Source organism: Oryx dammah, unplaced genomic scaffold (assembly GCF_014754425.2).
Source record: "Oryx dammah isolate SB20612 unplaced genomic scaffold, SCBI_Odam_1.1 HiC_scaffold_3, whole genome shotgun sequence".
Classification (NCBI taxonomy): Eukaryota; Metazoa; Chordata; class Mammalia; order Artiodactyla; family Bovidae; genus Oryx; species Oryx dammah.
In genome coordinates this window covers 58,122,261-58,134,043 of record NW_024070187.1, presented here as the reverse complement: position 1 = coordinate 58,134,043, position 11,783 = coordinate 58,122,261, and the positions used below count along the sequence as shown (strand labels likewise).

Genomic DNA, 11,783 nt, shown 5'->3' with positions numbered 1-11,783 from the left:
TCTTTTCAGCATTCTTCTATGGTGATTCTGGTATCAGTATCCAAGAAGACAACCCTTTCAATACTCAGTCCTCTAACATCCTCTAGTTATCTCATTTTCTACACACCTGCAGCCATCCACTCCATGAGCAAATCCTAGACCTATAATTTTAAACTTTATTACTTGTATGTTCCTAAGATAATTTTGAAAAGTGGCATACTATCTTAAATTTTTTTTTTCCTTTTAGAAGTCAATGCAAAGCAATCTTGATGCTCTTTCTTAACATAGGTTCATATGTGTCCCTCCCACTTCAGAAACTGTACTACTGATGTCATTTTAATTCTTTTTTTCTGTATTTTGCTGAAATACACAAGGAGGTAGAAGGGGATCTAAGCCTTGATTTGTATCTTTCACCCAAATGTGGCTCCATGTGTGAGCAAACCAAACAGAATCTCTACAACTACCTTCATTTATTTTAATCCAGTTGTTCAGTAAAGCCACAAGTAACAGCAAGATTATAATGCAGAAACTACAAGAGACTGTAAGACTTGCAGACAAAACTTGATAGCCTCAAAGCATTCAGATAACTGCAAGCCCAGCTGCTGTTCTTCATGCCAGAATCAGTGTGATTAAACACCTTGGAATGTGAAGTCAAGTGGGACTTAGGAAGCATCACTGCGAACAAAGCTAGCGGAGGTGATGGAATTTCAGTTGAGTTATTTGAAATGCTGAGATGATGCTGTGAAAGTGTTGCACTCAATCTGCCAGCAAATTTGGAAAACTCAGCAGTGGCCACAGGACTGGAAAAGGTCAGTTTTCATTCCAATCCTATAGAAAGGCAATGCCAAAGAATGTTCAAACTACCTCACTAGTGTACTCATCTCACACACTAGCAAAGTAATGCTCAAAATTCTCCCAAGTGAGGCTTCAACAGTATGTGAACCGAGAACTTCCAGATGTTTAAGCTGGATTTAGAAAAGGCAGAGGGACCAGAGATCAACATCCTGTCAATGTCTGCTGGATCATAGAGAAAGCAACAGAGTTGCAGAAAAACATCTGCTTCCCTGACTACACCAAAGCCTTTGTGTGGATCACAACAAACTGGAAAATTCTTAAAGAGATGGGAATACCAGACCACATTACCTGCCTCCTGTTAAATCTGTATAGAGGTCAAGAAGCAACAGTTAGAACTGGACATGGAACAAAGGACTGGTTCCAAATTGGGAAAGGAGTACATCAAGACTGTATATTGTCACCTTGCTTATTTAACTTATATGCAGAGTTCATCATGAGAAATGCTGGGCTGAATGAAGCATAAGCTGGAATCAAGATGGCCAGGAAAAATATCAATAATCTCAGATATGCAGATGACACCACCCTTATGGCAGAAAGTGAAGAGGAATTAAAGAGCTTCTTGATGAAATTGAAAGAGGAGAGAAAAAAAGCTGGCTTAAAACTCAACATTTAAAAAATGAAGATCATGGCATCCAGTCCCATCACTTCATGGCAAATAGATGGGGAAACAGTGGAAATAGAGACTTTATTTTCTTGGGCTCCAAAATCACTGCAGATGGCAACTGCAGTCATGAAATTAAAAGATGCTTGCTCCTTGGAAGAAAAGTTATGACCAGCTTAGACAGCATATTAAAAAGCAGAGACATTACTTTGTCAACAAAGGTCCATCTAGTCAAGGCTATGGTTTTTCCAGTAGTCGTGTATAGATGTGCGAGTTGGACCGTAAAGAAAGCTGAGCGCCAAAGAATTGATGCTTTTGAACTGTGGTGTTGGAGAAGACTCTTGAGAGTCCCTTGGACTGCAAAAAGCTCACACCAGTCAACCCTGAAGAAAATCAGTGCTGAATATTCATTGGAAGGACTGATGCTAAAGCTGAAACTCCAATACTTCGGCCACTTGATGCGAAGAACTGACTCATTTGAAAAGACCCTGATGCTGGGAAAGATTGAAGGCAGGAGAAGGGGACGACAGAGGATGAGATGGTTGGATGGATCACCGACATGATGGGCATGAGTTTAAGCAAATTCCGGGAGTTGGTGATGGACAGGGAAGCCTGGCATGCTGTAATCCATGGGGTCAAAAAGAGTTGGACATGACTGAGTGGCTGAACTGAACTGAACTGAATCACCTTGGAAATTTTAGAGAATGGTTCTGACTTTAGTCAATGCTTAGACCATTTAAAGTTGGCATTTAATGTGTTTTTAGATATAAGTGTGTATAATTTTGTTAATAAAAGTATTAAACATCATCACTGACTCGATGGGTATGAGTCTGAGTGAACTCCAGGAGTTGGTAATGGACAGGGAGGCCTGGCGTGCTGCGATTCATGGGGTCGCAAAGAATCGGACACGACTGAGCGACTGAACTGAACTGAACTGAAGATGAAACCTCCAAGTGGAAAAAGTAAGATTTGATATGCTAAGTCACTTGAGTCGTGTCCAACTCTGTGCGACCCCATAGACGGCACCGCACCAGGCTCCCCCGTCCCTGGGATTCTCCAGGCAAGAACATTGGAGTGGGTTGCCGTTTCCTTCTCCAGTGCATGAAAGGGAAAAGTGAAAGGGAACTCTCTCAGTCGTGTCCGACTCTTAGCGACCCCATGGACTGCAGCCTATCAGGCTCCTCCATCCATGGGATTTTCCAGGCAAGAGTACTGGAGTGGGGTGCCATTGCCTTCTCCAAGATTTGATATAACTAAGTTTAACTACTTTAATGAATAAATCTTTTAAGTTCTATCCATGTCAATTTTATCCACTACTGTTTGCCATTTTTATAGTCCTACAAAATATTTAAATTGCTTTAAAAATATTCCAACTCATTAAGTTAAATGGCATCTTTTTTTTTTTTTAAATTCAGAACATGTCCAAAATGTCCTGTTTCTACCTCTGACCTTCACCCGTAACAAAAATAAATATAAAATGAGGAAAGACAGATTTGAACTGTCTTGATTAATGAGCATAAGGGACTTCCCCCAAACCAGAATTCACTTTATCCCTTTGTTTGGCGTCCAGAATTTTACCCCTGGCGAATGGATCATAGTAAGGGTTTGTCTGTATAAAAGGTAAGTCTTTCTTTTGTAAAATGCACTATTCTTGGACAAGTCAATTTTGAGAAAGAGTACCTGTGAAAGTTGAGCCAGAAATTTATTCCCTTAGTTGATTAAGAAATTTATTCCCTTAAATATATCTGTGCAAGGCATAACTAACCTTTACTGTCAAAGCCAAGATAGTGTCACCCTTGGTGTGAGATGAGAGGAGGGGGAGGATATTACTAAAATCATCATGCTTTTATTTCCTTATCATCTTGCTCTTTTTTTAATTTAAATATAAATTTATTTTAATTGGAGGTTAATTACTTTACAATATTGTATTGGTTTTGCCATACGTCCACATGAATCCGCCACAGGTATACACGTGTTCCCCATCCTGAACCCTCCTCCCTCCTCCCTCCCTGTACCATCCCTCTGGGTCGTCTCAGTGCACCAGCCCCAAGCATCCAGTATCATGCATTGAACCTGGACTGGCGATTCGTTTCTTATATGATATTATACATGTTTCAATGCCATTCTCCCAAATCATCCCACCCTCTCCCTCTCCCACAGAGTCCAAAAGACTGCTCTATACATCTGTGTCTCTTTTGCTGTCTCACATACAGGGTTATGGTTACCATCTTTCTAAATTCCCTATGTATGCGTTAGTATACTGTATTGTGCTTTTCTTTCTGCTTGCTTCACTCTATAATCTTGCTCTTTTTAAAAAGCACTATTCTTTCTTCATTTTGCTGCACTGGATCTTCGCTGCTGCACGCGGACTTGCTCTTGTTGCCGAGCAGAGGCTCTGGGGCACATTGGCTTCCATAGTTGCAGCACATGGGGTCAGTAGTTGTGGTGCTTGGGCTTAGTTGCCCTGTGGCTACAGGATCTTCCAGGATCAGGGATCAAACCTGTCCTCTATATTGGTAGGCGGATTCTGAACCACTGGACCACCAGGGAAGTCCTGATCATCTCTTGAATCTGTTCATTGCTGTAAATCTCTTGGGTTGCTACACTGGACATACTGCTTCTAATTCTTGATGGCTGTCATTAGCTCTGAATTCATCCTTTTTATTCCTCCAACCACCCTCTTTGTTTCCCCCCAGTTAATGCTATATTTCCTTTAGGAGCTTAATTTTCAAAACTTGAGGAAGGGGCTTCCCAGGTGGCTCAGTGGTAAAGAATCTGCCTGCTAATGCAGGAGACACGGGTTCAGTCCCTGGTCCTGGGAAGATCCCACATGCCTCGGAGCAGCTAAGCCCATGTGCCACAACTATTGAGCCTGTGCTCTAGAGCCCAGGAGCTGCAACTACTGAGCCCATGTGCCACAACTACTGGACCCTAGAACCTGTTCTCGGCAACAAGAAAAGCCACTGCAATAAGTCTGCTCACTGCAACTAGAGCATAGCCCCTGCTCGCCACAGCTAGAGGAAAGCCTAAGCAGTGGCAAAGACCCAGCACAGCCAAAAATAAAGCATCCTTGACCTGCTATGTTAGATGCTTCTATTGTGTATTCCCACAAGACTATATATATCTTCCTTAATAAAGTTATTTTACATGCATCTGTGTTATTGATGTTTCCCCATAGAGAGTAAAATATAGGAAGGCTGGGAATGTACCATTCTTTACTCACAATTCTATTCCTAATGACTAGCACAATTTTATCACATAGTAAACACTTGGAGGAAATTCTTATTAAATGACTGAATCAAGTGCTTTTTAAATTTTAGGAGGAACCTGTTTGTAAATTGAAGTCCTACATGAAATTTTGATAATATGAAGCAGATTGACAGATAAAAGTAGAACTGCTCTGATACAGAGGAGGAAGTCGGAGACACAGTGCTCTGTCAGCTTTAACCTCCCACTCATTTTCTTTCTCATAGACTCTGACACACCACCAGGGAAACTCAGAGCTCCATGATACATAATCTGAAAATAATTGCCCTACCACATACAGTTCTCAAACTTTTTGTTCTCAGGACTCCTTTATACATTTAAAACTTGAAGACCCCAAAAAGCTTTTTCATGCGTATTATAGCTATTTGTATTGACCCTATTAGAAATGAAAATTAATAAATCACAAAGCAATACATCAGCTCCTTAAACTTAGCAATAATAAGCCCATTGGTGGTGGTTTAGTTGCTCACTGACTCTGTGTGACCCCATGAACTGAAGCCTGCCAGGCTCCTCCCTCCATGAGATTCTCCGGGCAAGAATACTGGAGTGGGTTGCCATTTCCTTCTCCAGGGGATTTTCCCAATCCAGGAATCAAACCCAGGTCTCCTGCATTGCAGGCAGATTCCTTACCGACTGAGCTACAAGGAAAGCTGTAAGTCCATTACATGTCAACATAATGTATCTTTATTAAATTACTTCTAAATAAAAAATTAGAAGATTGGCATTGCTTTACATTTTTGTAAACCTATAATATCTGCACTGATGTGTTATAGGGACTTCCCTGGTGGCTCAGATGTAAAGAATCTGAGGGAGACCAGGGTTCGATCCCTGGGTTGGGAAGATCCCTTGGAGAATGAAATGGCTACCCACTCCAGTGTCCTTTCCTGGAGAATCCTATGGACAGAAGAACCTAGTGGGCTATATAGTTCATGGGGTTGCAAAGAGTTGGACATGGCTGAGCGACTAAGACACACTGAGCTGTTATAATAGCACATGTCATATAGCCTCTGAAAAATTCTACCATATCCTTCTGACAGAATGAGTGAAAAAAGAAAGGGACATATTAGTATTATCATAAACATGTTTTTTACCTTCTGGATCCCTTGAAACGTTCTCAGAAATAATCAGCACATTTTGAGAACCGTTGTCCTATATCTAAAGGCCCGTTTTAGCTAATATAGTTTGATTTTGTTTCTAAGATTCTATTGAGCTTTTTAAAGATTATGATCGTTATCAAAATACTAACAAAGAATGTGAAGTGAATAATAGGTAGAAAAATGTTGAATTCAAAATAAAGGGACTAGAATAGTGGTTTTTTATTAGAAAGCCGACTGTAACAGTAAACAAATCTATGTATGCACCAAGTTAAAAAAAAAAAGCCTTTGGGACTGACTTGGTGGTCTAGTGGTTTAGACTGTGTGCTCCCAGTGTAGAAGGTGTGGGTTCAATCCCCTGTCTGGGAACTAAGATGCCACATGCAGTGTAGTGTGTCATGGCCAAAAAACCAAAAAAAAAAAAAAAAAAAAGATACTTCTATTAAATGCATTGAAATTACTTGTTCATTTGTCTCCCCCACAGCTTGTGAGTTTTGGAAGAAAGAATTGGATTTTGATCTATCTTTGGTCTCTAGGATAATGTCTAACACAACAGGCACTAAATCTTTGCTGAATGAATCAATTTAAGCATATAGAATGTACAGGGCCTACATATGCTATCACTTTTTCTAGGATTCATAACAAACAATTCAACAGCTTGTTTCAAGTGCATGTCGTGCTCATATCAGAAATCTGTCATCTATCTATATGGTATTTTAACGTGCCTTTATAAACTATCCACTTTCCTCGACATGTTTCAAATGGTCTTTGATTTCAATATTACTTGAAGTAATTCTTTTAAAAAAAATATTTCTATAATTCATTTTTATTTAGATAATTGATTTACAATGTTGTGTTAGTTTCAGGTGTACAGCAAAGTGATTCAGTTTTATATATATATATAATTTTTTTTTTTTTCAGATTCTTTTCCATTACAGGTTATTACAAGATATCAAGTAGAGTTTCCTGTGCTATATACGAGATCCTTTTTGGTTATCTTTTTCTTTTTTTGGCCCTGCCCAGCGGTATACCGGTGGTTACCCAACCAGGAATCCAATCAGCACCCTCTCCAGTGGAAGCGCAGGGAGTCCACCATAGACCGCCAGGGAAGTCCTTGATTATCTATTTTACATATAGTTGGGTGTATATGTTAATCCCAGACTCTTAATATGTCCCTCCTTCCCCTTTCCCCTTTGGTAACCAGAAGTTTGTTTTCTATGTCTGTGAGTCTATTTGTATTTTGTAAAGTTCATTTGTATCATTTTTTAAAAAAAGATTCCACATGTAAGCCGTGATATAGTTATCTTTGGCTGACTTCACTTAGAACGATAATCTCTAGGTCCTTCCATGTGATGTAATTTTTAATTTAACCAGAGGAAAGAAAAAGTCATGACTGCTTCCCTCCCCTTTAAATTTGAGGTTTAACATGACCTTGGAGTGGGGAAACTGGAATAGAACTGCTCTCCTTAAAAGTGGGCGGCGCCATACGTTAATTTCACTCTTCCTCATAGGCGGCACTTAGATCTTGCATGCTCTCTGCTACCTATCGTGCACAGACGTCTCAAATCCCGAACTTGGCAGGAGTATCTGGAAAATCTGCGTGGAGGGCATGGCTGTCTCGCTTCTCTACTCCGGGATCAGGAGTATCCTGGGGATCACTAACTGGTCCAGTGATGATGGACTCAGCATCCATCTGGCGTGACTCCTTCCCAGAAGCGGCGGGTCTATATGTAAACTGACTAAACCCTGGGACTCGGGCCCGCAGGGTACGAAGGATCCACGAGCCTGGAGGACGTGGGACTGGAGGAAGCTGCTGGCCACGCCTGATCCACAGGGTCTAGGGGAGCCGGAAGACAAGGCAGGCCCTCTAGCCTGAGGGGAGACCGGAAAGGGGGCCTGGACCTTCCGGTCCCCTTAGGCCTCAGCCCCAAAGTATGGCTGACCTGGCGCGCACGCGGCACCACCGCAGCGCTGTCAGACAGGATGGGGACACATGGAAGGAACCGGGGGCCAGACGGCAAGAGAAGACTTCAGACTACAGGGGAACTAGTACCTGACCTACTCGCTCCCCAGGCTCTAGCCGCTTGGGCCTTGGTGGACCCACAGCGCACGCAGCTCCGCCCAGCGCGGCAGGGGCGGGGCCGCTGAGCTGGAGGGAGCGGATTTGCTCAGCTTCGGCAGGGGGCGGGGTCTGTCCCCCCTCCCAGCCACGACTAGCCACGCCCCCGTATCCCCGCCCCTGGGCCCCGCAGGAAATTGGGGAGGGCCCTGGCCTAGCTTGGCGGGAGGGGGAGCAGGGATGCAACCGAGGGCAGAGTCCGGGAGGGCTTGGCTCCCAGGGAATGAATCCTCCGCCTTCTCGGGTGGAAACCTTTAAATACGGGCTCGGGCCCGGGACTCAGGGTGTGGCGCCTGGCAGCCCGAGAAGGGTGTGCGGTGAGGGAAGATCAGACCGAGCAGGGCGCGAGTGCTGAAGCTGCGGCTGCGCGGCCCAGAGCGAGGAGCTGTCCGAGCCGGGGGGATAGAAGCGGTTGCAGCGCTCGGTGCCTGGAAGTGGGTAAGCGCCTTTCTCGAGCTGGCCCCGCCGCCCAGTGGGGTGCTCCCGGGTCCCGCCGGGATGTGAAAGGAGCCGGGCGGGGTGTGCGCGCTGCTTCCAGTCGCTCGCTGCGCGCGGTCCCAGGCTTTCCAGTGTCAGGACTCTCCATCTCCTCTTCTGGGCTCTGGGCGGGAATCGTCTTTTGGATCTGCTGCCTTGGAAGAGGGATAGCTTAGGCTTTTAATTCAAGACTCGGCGAGTCTTCCAACCGCTTCTCTTTTCTGCTTTCTCCCACTTTGCGACTTCAGTGAGATTTCCCTGGCGCCTCTGAAAACCGAACATCACCGGAGGAAGTGGTCCTTTGCTTAGGGACCCCATTTTGGCCTCTGAATCAAAGTCTTTTGTGTTTAGAATTGCTCACATGGAGTGCTGCTGCTTTTCTCCCTTCACTGACCGCCCTTCTTAATAAACTGACAAGAAAATGAACCAGAGAGCCTTTTCGAAGGCGAAGTCCTAAAATATTCTGTTGTGACATCTATATAGCTGTCCTGAAATGCATTGTTGGCTGCCACACCATATAATGGCTTTATTTCATGTTAAGAAAGGACTTTCTTGAGTGTTTCAGGAGATCGTGTTTGTGTGAGACCTTGAAAAATTATACCTTCTTATAGATAGGGAAATAATTGAGTAAGGTCGAGAATTCTGGTATATAGAAAAGAAGGATTCACTGATAGGGAACTTTTCAGGGATATACAGAGGAGTAACTGTTCACTGACTGGCCTCAAAGACACAGCGAGTCTGTGAGTTTCTTCAAATCCCCTAAGAAATGGACAACTGTAGTCTGGTCTGTTTCTTGTTGGGTAGGAGGGTGGTTCTGGAAATGAAAGAGGTTACTGTGTGCTCTGAGATGTGCTTGGTAGTGCCTAGCATCTAGTTTAAGGTAAGGGATAGACAACCCTGATTTAAAAGGTCTCATTTCTTCTCCTGTTGCTGTACTCCTTTAATAGGAAATCTGCACCCAATAATCATACTCCATCTTCTCTTGTTGTTTCCACAGCTTTACATGAAACCCTTTAGATATAAAGTTAACAGTCTTATTCATTGATTAAATATTTTCCCCAGGTCAGGCATTTGTTAGTATTTAATTTCTGAAATGTCTAAAATGATGTGTGAAGTTGATATGACATCCATTGCCTTAGCTTTGTTGTTGTTTAGTCACTAAACTGCATCCGACTTTTTTGCAACCCCATGGACTGTAGCCTGCCAGGCTTCTCTGTCCATGGCATTTCCCAGGCAAGAATACTGGTGTGGGTTACACTTTCCTTCTCCAGGGGATCTTCCTGACCCAGGGACTGAACCTCCATCTCCTGCACTGGCAGGCGGATTCTTTACCACTTAGCCACCAGGGAAGCCCATTATACTGGGTAGTTATAGAGTATACTGAAGAGAGGTGGAGATGGAGGGATTATATTCACCTTAGATTGTAACAGGAGGTTCGCTCTTTGTTAGCCAGGGCTTGTAGGTTGAAATATTGATCTGAATTTATACAATTTTTAAAGAAAAATAGTTTTGGAACAGCTTGGATTGCTGTGACTTTCCCAAAACACGGGGTAAAGTCATTTCAAACTGATTCATTCGTAAGCAAATATTACCATTTCCCAGACAGCACAGTAGAGGATCAGAAGATATATAAAAGTAGAAATTTAAAGTGGTACCAGAAGATATCTGTGTCAGGCAAAGTACATTACTAACACTGTATCAAGCTCCATATTAAAGCTTATTGAAGCTTTGTTGAAACTTCCAAGTGGACTTGCACAGATGATACATCGGGCTTCTTCAGTAATTTCCCCATTGTCATCTGCGACCCAGAAATAGCAACACAAGGATACCCCCAAAACACATGCAGTTCTATACAGGCCCACCTGCCATCAACAGTTTACCCTAGCTGCTTATATGAAAGGCAAGCTGAATATGGCCCAGCAACCAAGGTGGATAAGAAGTAACTCTGGGGGCTTCCCTGGTGGCTCAGTGGTAAAGAGTCGCCTGCCAGTGCAGCGAACACAGGTTCAATCCCTGGTTCAGGAAGGTCCCACATGCCAAGGAGCAACTAAGCTGGTGAGCCACAACTCCTGAGCCAGCGCTCTAGAGCCCAGAAGCCTGTGTGTCACAAGGAATGAAGCTCGTGCGCCTAGAGCTTGTCCTGTGCAACAAGAGAAACTACTCAATGAGAAGCCCTTGCACTGCAACAAAGAATAGCCCCCTGCACCCCACCAGCCGCCACAACTGGAGCAAGCCTGCAAGCAGCACTGAAGACCCAGCACAGCCATAATCTTTTTTTTGTTTGTTTTTAAAGAAGTAGCTCTGAGAAGACAGGCCAAAGTTCTACCTTAAGAGAAAGGATGATAGGATTTTGGACAATCTGCAAAAATACTGTGATAAGCCGTCTAAGCTAAAAATATTCAAATAACCGTTTTCATCTCAAAAAGACCCTTAATAAGAGTTACTTATCCAATTGATATTTGTTGAGAGCCTATTCTAGGTGCTTGGGTGAAGAGCAGCAGAGAAATGTTAGCCTGGGACCACCTTATTAAACTCCTGAGCCTAAGAGTTCATCATGTAGATATTCCACGCATGTTTGTTGTAAGAATGTTAACAGAACCTGTTCTGGTTGAGATTGAGGGCATAGGCTGCCCTTACAACCTCTTGACTATGGGTTAAGTGAAAACACCATAAAATCCTCTCGTTCAAAAGTCCTTTGAGATTTCACTTTTTAGGTATTCCACATATCTTGGTTTTGATTAGAGAGGCTGCCTATCCAATAAGGGTGTTGCTGTGTGTGGTAGTCCTTCAGATTTGTCACAGTTCAGGACTTGACCTTCAGCCTTACAGATCTGGAAGGTTGATTTTTTTTTTTTCTCCCACAGACCCATGGTTAATGAGGTTTTAGGTGTTAACTTACAATGCCTAAGCTCATAAGAGACTGATGGATATACTAGGATGGAACCTTGCTCATACAGTAGGGAAATTTTATTCTAGTGCCTGGAATACTGATGTCTCAAACCCAGGCCATCCCTTTCTAGTAGTATAATTCCTGGCAATCTGAACTCATAAGGCAGAGTGGAATCAGAGCCAAGAATTTGGGGGGTAATTTGCCATCCAAGCATTGGGAAAGCCTTTTCTTGCCTTACTGTTCTGAACCCAGAACACTTCTGACTTCCAGATTCTGTGTCATTCTTTAGACAGCTCTGAAATAAACATCATTCTTCTTCTTAATGTTCCTTTTCCAGGCTCCAAGCTGATCACTCCCTCTTTTTCTTCAGTGGAGCTTGTTAGGTTTTAGAGACATTAATGCCTTTGATTGTTATGGTTACTTTCAGCTGTTTCCTTAAGTTATTAAATTATAGCCTCATGGATTTTTATGGTCATACCTTCCTGAAAAAGGCATTTGAGA

The 11,783-nt window shown here is 43.1% G+C and overlaps 1 protein-coding gene across 1 annotated transcript in view; it reads left to right on the top strand.

Annotated features, from left to right (window-relative positions):
• The first annotated feature begins 6,728 nt into the window (after positions 1–6,728).
• Positions 6,729–11,783, top strand: part of UGDH (UDP-glucose 6-dehydrogenase) — a 34,653-nt gene continuing 29,598 nt past the window's right edge. Inside the window, exon 1 of the mRNA XM_040238042.1 lies at positions 6,729–8,353. The gene's annotated coding sequence lies outside the window, so the exon portion shown is untranslated. The remainder of the gene's footprint in view (positions 8,354–11,783) is intronic.